The sequence below is a fragment of the Engraulis encrasicolus genome, chromosome 15 (assembly GCF_034702125.1).
Source record: "Engraulis encrasicolus isolate BLACKSEA-1 chromosome 15, IST_EnEncr_1.0, whole genome shotgun sequence".
Taxonomy (NCBI): Eukaryota; Metazoa; Chordata; class Actinopteri; order Clupeiformes; family Engraulidae; genus Engraulis; species Engraulis encrasicolus.
The window spans coordinates 40,498,432-40,505,898 of record NC_085871.1 but is presented as its reverse complement, the minus strand read 5'-3'; the positions used below and the strand labels follow the sequence as shown (position 1 = coordinate 40,505,898).

The following is a 7,467-nucleotide window of genomic DNA, read 5'->3' as shown; positions in this document are numbered from 1 at the left end:
GAGGATTCCTAGGATAAGTAGTGTCGCAGACCCAGCAGAGAAGACGTCCTCTTTCATTTGTGTCCTACAGCAGAAAAAGAATGAATAACTATGAGTAATAGTAATTGGGATTTTACTGTGAAATATATAGTACAACTGGCACCCATGTTTACAATTATTGGATCATACACTCACATTTCAGTGCTGGGTTCTTCCCTCGATGCAGACACAGCTTCATACACATTAAGCGGTTTTGGTGCCAGGTCATCACGTCCATCGAGGAACGACTCCGTGCCTACCGGAATGACTGTGCCTACCAGTGCACAAAGAGGAAGACAAAAAGAAAGACAACAAGTTTGAGAGTTTGGCAGACAAATAGACAGAACATACAGTAAAACGTTGCAAAATTGTCTGAAGTGACACCAGACAGTACTGTAGGCATTCCATACACATTCACAGAATCAAAGAACAATATCAGGCCAGCTCTCATTGTGTGTGTGTGTGTGTGTGTGTGTGTGTGTGTGTGTGCGCATTAACGCCTGCTGTTGTGCATTGATATAAAAAAACTTACTTTATACATGCCGATGATATCCAAGAGCTTCTTGAATAAGTAGTGTGACCGCCGACCCAGCTGAGCAGCATTCTTCTCCTTTTACTTGTGTCCTACAGCCAAAAAGTAAGCAGTTATTGTGATTTCATGGTTAAAGTAATAGGCCTACAATACAGTTGACATACACATTTATCCTGAACTGTGTTGTTGGGTCCTGACAAGCCAGTGGTAGTGAGAACAATATAATTGGATGTTGAAACTAGTAGGGATTTTCCTTTAAGGTTGTGTGTGGTGTAGAGTGGGGTGTGCATGCGCATGTTTTGTACGTGTGTGTATGAGCATATGTGTGTGTGTGTGCGCGCGCGTGCACGCATGGGCTGTTATGCATGACATATAAAGATCTTACTTCCTACATCCTGATGTTTGAGGACTCCTCGGATAAGTAGTGTCGCAGACCCAGCAGAGCAGAAGTACTCTTCTTTCATTTGTGTCCTACAGCAGAAAAAGAATGAATAACTATGAGTAATAGTAATTGGGATTTTACTGTGAAATATATAGTACAACTGGCACCCATGTTTACAATTATTGGATCATACACTCACATTTCAGTGCTGGGTTCTTCCCTCGATGCAGACACAGCCTCATACACATTAAGCGGTTTTGGTGCCAGGTCATCACGTCCATCGAGGAACGACTCTGTGCCTACCGGAATGACTCTGTGCCTACCGGTGCCCAAAGAGGAAGACAAAAAGAAAGACAACAAGTTTGAGAGTTTGGCAGACAAATAGACAGAACATACAGTAAACCGTTACAAAATTGTCTGAAGTGACACCAGACAGTACTGTAGGCATTCCATACACATTCACAGAATCAAAGAACAATATCAGGCCAGCTCTCATTGTGTGTGTGTGTGTGTAGGGCTGGGTATTGCAGATATGTTCCTGTATCGATTCGATTTCGATTCTTGAGGTTTTGAATCGATTAATCACGATTCGATTCGATTCAATTCGATTCACTCCGAATCGATTCAATCCGTTCCCTTTTTGGTGCAAGGATTTCCCCCAAAAGATGCTTTTGCCTATTTTTATATAAAAATGTCAAAGGGCTGTGGCTTGACAGTGTTAACAGATTGCTAATTTGTAATAAGTAGGCCTAGGCCTAATTTACTAATACCTACTGGGTATTTTCCATAGACCTAAATGAAACAAAAAGAACAAAAAGAAAAAGAGCAAAAAAATCGATTTTGTGCCCTGTGAATCGATTATGTGAATTTTAAATGATATCGATCGATTATCGATTGAATCGATTATTTTACCCAGCCCTAGTGTGTGTGTGTGTGTGCACGCGCATTAACGCCTGCTGTTGTGCATTCATTTAAAAAACTTACTTCATACATGTGCTGATGATATCCAAGAGCTTCGCCAACCCAGCTGAGCAGCATTCTTCTCCTTTTACTTGTGTCCTACAGCCAAACAAATAAGCAGTTATTGTGATTTTGTTGTTAAAGTAATAGGCCTACAATACAGTTGACATACACATTTGTCCTGAACTCAGTCACTTACATCTCTCAGACAATCCAAATCGGTTTTCATCGGTTTACTTCTTCAGTGACTTAGTTCCAGCTTCTTACACATCCAGCTGTCTTGGTAACAGGTCAGAGGAAAGACGTCCATCTTATCCAGAGCATAAGAGATTTAAAAAAAAAAAAAAAAAAGACAAAACGTTACAGAGCTTTGCAGACACACCTTCAAAACATACAGGCAACCTAAATATATGAAAGGCTTTTGTCTCACTACTGTAGTGCACACAACAACTTTACATATTTCATTAACAAAAATATAAACCAACCAGTCTTCGGAAATACTGCACATACTACAGAGTACAATATCACACAGTCACACTAGAACTAAACGGTCTCTGGGACAACTACACACGCACGATTTGCGGCTGATATCAGCTATCATGCATAGCTTGTTGAAGTAGCTGTTGCCTTATTGCCTATAGAGCTCTAGCCACAACTTTCTTTAAACCAGGAAACTTCCCTGTAGCGTCAACAAAGCAACAAATCCCTGCTCGTGAAAGAGAGAAATTGGCTAACTATAACCCTCCACATTAAAGCCTTATGATTTTGGAACACAACGACAGGTGAATGTAAACAGTTTTCCACGCCGCCAGCTTCCTCCGCATACGGTAACCAAACAGTTACAGGTATGTAGTACACAAGCTACGACGCTAACCAAACAAGCAAACAACATAGCACATACGAGCCGAGATAAGGAACGTCAGTTGACACAAACAATAAACCATTGTCGCGACAACATTTTCTTGCGCAAGCAAGCTGACCAAGCACATGATGCGACTTACCACACCTAACATGCCGGTAATATTATGCGCGAGCTCTTCCTCTGCCTTTATCAGAGTTCGGACTCGCAGTGAGCTCAGAATATCGCAGGCGAAGTCACACAAGCACTTAGTTGCACCCACAAAACTAGTTCTAGGTGATACAGAAAAAGAAGAAAGTTCATCGACTTCCCTGATGTAGAACTATCATGACACTTGTGGTAACCGAAGACACTGACAGTCTTCAGATGCCAGCTTGCCCCCAAACGAAAATGCTGTCGTTATTGCATTCTAGGTTGGGTTGAGCAGGTGAAGTAGCGGCCCTTCTAAAAAAAAATCTCTGGTAGCGGCTAGATATAATTTGTCAGATTTGTGTTAGTTTAGCGTCCTGCATTAGGTATCGCTGGTGTAGTGGACACACTTAGCCCAATCTACCTAAAAAGTATCCGCCCAATCTGACAGCCAACCATCCGTTATGAGCTATATTAAGCGAAATAGCAACCAAATGAATCCCAGAAGGGCTAACATTACTTACCGTAGCTAACTAACCACCATTGACAGAACCTGGACGAAGGCTTGACGAACATACTACTTTCCAATGAAATGTAGCCTACCTTTGTAAAATTCATTAAAGCAAGCATCTATATTCCCAAATCCACCACAGGACAGCAAACCGCTGCAGTTATGACTAAGTGCTTATTCATTTGCTCCCCTTAAAAGACTAGTTAATACCGTTTCCTCCTATTACTCGAAATGTGTAACTTTCTATGAAATGTGCCTTTGCTTTCCACAAACAGGAACTCACGGCTGACGCACATTTACATCGCGAAAAGCAATATATGGCAAGTTTACATAAAAGGCGCACACTTACCGAAACAATGCTTTCAGAAGCCATCCGATGTCCTCTCTTCTGGACGTTGGTAGCCCGGTAGCCGTTTTGGCAATGGCGACCGGTAAAATTCAAAATTCAAATATCGTTGACAAGATAACTTAGATTACAGGGTTGAAATGACCCAGGGCCTGGGTGCTGATGTGGGTTTGGCCAATAACCCAGGTAATGGGTCAGAAAAATAACCCAATATGGGTTATATTTAACCCATTTTTTATAGAAAAGCAATTGACCCAGGGGTTTAGTCAAAGTAATAACCCAGCTCTTTTTAGAGTGTGTGATCGAGCCCTTATGGAGTTTGTTGAGAAAAAGAACAACAGCAGTATGTGTGCTTGCTTGTGTGTCTTCTTGCTTTTCCTGAGTGCTTTTTGTCATGTCTTTGTCTGTCTGTCCGTCTGTCCTGGCTGTTTATGTCTCGATTAGGTTTTAGGCTGCACTCCTCCTATTCATTTCTGCTATCATTTTCACCATTTTTTCTTTTCTCCACTATTTCTTCACACTCTTTCTTTCTTGATCCCTCCCTCTCTTTCTCTTACACCTTCTCTCAACCTCTACCTCTCCCCCTCTCTCTCTCTCTCTCTCTCTCTCTCTCTCTCTCTCTCTCTCTCTCTCTCTCTCCCCCACTTCTACACCTCCATCTGTCCTCGACTACATCCCTCAACTCTTTATCTTCCTCTGCCTCCGCTCCTCCTCTTTTACACTTCTGCATTCTCCTTCTCTGACCTCTGACCTCTCCCCCCCTCTTCTGTCTCTCCATACTGCCTTTCTATTCATCTGTTTTTCTCCCCCTCTCTCATTTTACACTTCACACATCGCAGCCAACCCTCCTCTCACCCTCTTACAATCTCTATGTAGCACCTTTACATAAGATAAGATAAGATAAGATAAGATAAGATAAGATAAGATAAGATAAGATAAGATAAGATAAGATAAGATAAGATAAGATAAGATAAGATAAGACATGGCCAATAAAGACTAGTCATCTAGGTTCATAAGCTGTTAGGGCAGCACAGTCCAATAAAAATAAAAAAGTAGTTGTTCTCTTCTCCTCTCTTTCTCTTCCTCTCCACATCAATATCTACCTCCACCTCCCTCTCTCTCTCTCTCTCTCTCTCTCTCTCTTTTGCCCTTTCTATTTCTACATCTTCTTTTTTCTTCCTCATTCTTTTTCTCTCTCTCCCTCTCTTCTCTCCCTCCACATCAACATTCTCCTCCAACCCCCGGTGTTAGCGGCACAAGCTAATTAGACCACATGGAGACATGTGGATAGCCCTTGCATGCTAATGGCGCTAACGATTAGCGCCCTCATGCATTTTGAATGCAGGGGCGCGTGTTACGCAATTGCGAGCCATATTAGCCTTCCCAATGCGTTGCGAATGCAAGCCGTGCGTTACGCAATCGCTCGCTAGCTAGCCAGCGCTAATTGGTCTCCCATCGGCACCCATGTCAATATTGAGCTATTAAACTGCTTGTTTTTGTGTTCAACTGTGTGTCATGCTTTCTCTCTTTCTTTCTTTCTTTGTATTTGTGTAGAATTGGATACACTATTCATGTACTATCTTGAATGTGAAATATCATGGACACATTAAGTATGTGTTGGATTTAACCCATTGATGCCTAAAGCACCTGCTTTTAAAAAAAGTTGCCCTCAGCCTGTATGTACAAACTCTCAGCTTCCGAAGCACATAAAAACATTTGTTGCATTTCAACGCAAAGACCCTCATCTTGCATTAGAATGTGTTCTTTCAGCTCTAAAATACCAAGATTTTTAAAGGGACATTTTGTGAGATTTTTAGTTGTTTATTTCCAGAATTCATGCTGCCCATTCACTAATGTTACCTTTTTCATGAATACTTACCACCAGCATCAAATTCTAAGTATTCATTATGACTGGAAAAATTGCAGTTTTCATACATGAAAAGGGGGATCTTCTCCATGGTAGACATTTTTAGCTGCAACAAATGACTGTACTTGAACCGTACTAGAAAATATTTGTTTATTACTTAGTAAACTTTGTAAAGATCAAATTTGGCAATAGGCAGATCAGTTTTAATGAGCAGCATAGCTGCAGTACCTTTTTTGACCATTTCCTGCACAGTGTCCCTTCAATGAAATTGTCTCAAATCTCATGAGCCTGAATGTTGAGTCATGCAGCTCCAGGCGCCAGGGCCAATGCAACATTCAGCATCAATGGGTTAAGAATTCCTTGAATTATCCTGTTAGTTAAGGCAAGGGAGGTCAAATGGGTGTGCCACATAAGTAATTAAATGTGCTTCACAAAACACACGCCATCCAAGGCCAATAATATAAAAAGGGGGACTGTGAAAGAAAATAGTGCTGTGTCATGGTCTGCAATTTCCCTCTGATACTATCGCTGTGTGAAACTGAGCCTTCTGTTATGACAAGACAGATGGGAGAGACAGATATAGTAGGCCTACTGTATGGTCTGTTTCATTAGATGTAATATGAGGTAGGCAAACACACACATACACACACACACACGCACGCACGCAAGCACACACTCACACACACGCACACACACACACACACTCACGCGCACGCATGAGCGCACACACACACACACACACACACACACACACACACACACACACACACACACACACACACACACACACACACACACACACACACACACACACACACACACACACAGAGTAATATTTTTTTTTAATTACGTTATTAGCAGCTAATTGGTTCTCAGCCATGGTAGCTTAGTCACATCAGTAGCTGCACAAACATATGCTGTTTTCGTAATCAAATAGTTTGATTATTATTTTATAATTATCGTGAGTGATAATTTTATTAATGTTATTAATTAATTTAGTCTCACAGTTTATCTGATCGCTACAGCTCATTTTTTTTGTAACTTAGCCATGCTCTTCACACGAATACAACAACTTCACACCAAATCAGAAGTGTAGATACATTGCAAAACCCCAACATGGTTTGTTTAGCTCTGTAAAAAGAAATGTTTTTGTACCAAATTGTTACGTAACACACCCATCACTTTACTAGCAGTCTAGGAGTGTCGTTCATCACTTGGAAATTGTGTGTAAAGCCACAGCAGTGAGTCGTGTTCGCAGTTATGCAAGAAGAGATGTACAAATGGATTGTTTTGGTGCATTTTGTGTGTGTGTGTGTGTGTGTGTGTGTGTGTGTGTGTGTGTGTGTGTGTGTGTGTGTGTGTGTGTGTGTGTGTGTGTGTGTGTGTGTGTGTGTGTAGGTGTGTGTTTGTGTTTGTGTGCGTGCGAGCATGTGCGCGACTGCGCGTGCATGTGTGTGTGTGTGTGTGTGTGTGTGTGTGTGTGTGTGTGTGTGTGCGTTCCCAGTCGTGTTGACATATTGCTCTTCAATTGAAAGACGAGAGTAAAAGCTGGATTTCAACAGCTAGTTAAGGTCAAGGCTGCACAGTCTGTTGTGGTGTGATTACCAACACACACACGCACATGCACACACACACTTACACACACACGCACGCACACACACGCATGCACGCACGCACACACGCACACACACACGCACGCACACACGCACACACACACACACACACACACACACACACACACACCACACACACACACACACACACACATACACACACACACACACACACACACACACACAAAAACACACACACACACACACGCACAAACACACTTGGCACACACACACACACTTGCTGAGATGT

General features: G+C 41.9%; 1 long non-coding RNA gene across 3 annotated transcripts in view; it reads right to left on the bottom strand.

The window, feature by feature from the left end:
• Positions 1 to 4,003, bottom strand: part of LOC134464650 (uncharacterized) — a 5,547-nt gene extending 1,544 nt beyond the window's left edge. The window contains exons 1-8 of one of the 3 annotated variants that reach the window (XR_010037992.1): positions 3,741 to 4,003; positions 2,092 to 2,202; positions 1,917 to 1,991; positions 1,132 to 1,251; positions 936 to 1,021; positions 551 to 642; positions 175 to 292; positions 1 to 64 (exon numbers count right to left, since the gene is read on the bottom strand). The exon at positions 1 to 64 is cut by the window's left edge and continues 19 nt beyond it. This is a non-coding gene — a long non-coding RNA (uncharacterized LOC134464650). Of the gene's footprint in view, positions 65 to 174; positions 293 to 550; positions 643 to 935; positions 1,022 to 1,131; positions 1,252 to 1,916; positions 1,992 to 2,091; positions 2,689 to 3,740 lie in introns of those variants that run through there. The other 2 variants (XR_010037991.1, XR_010037993.1) reach the window with 2 other exon arrangements.
• Positions 4,004 to 7,467: the final 3,464 nt, after the last annotated feature.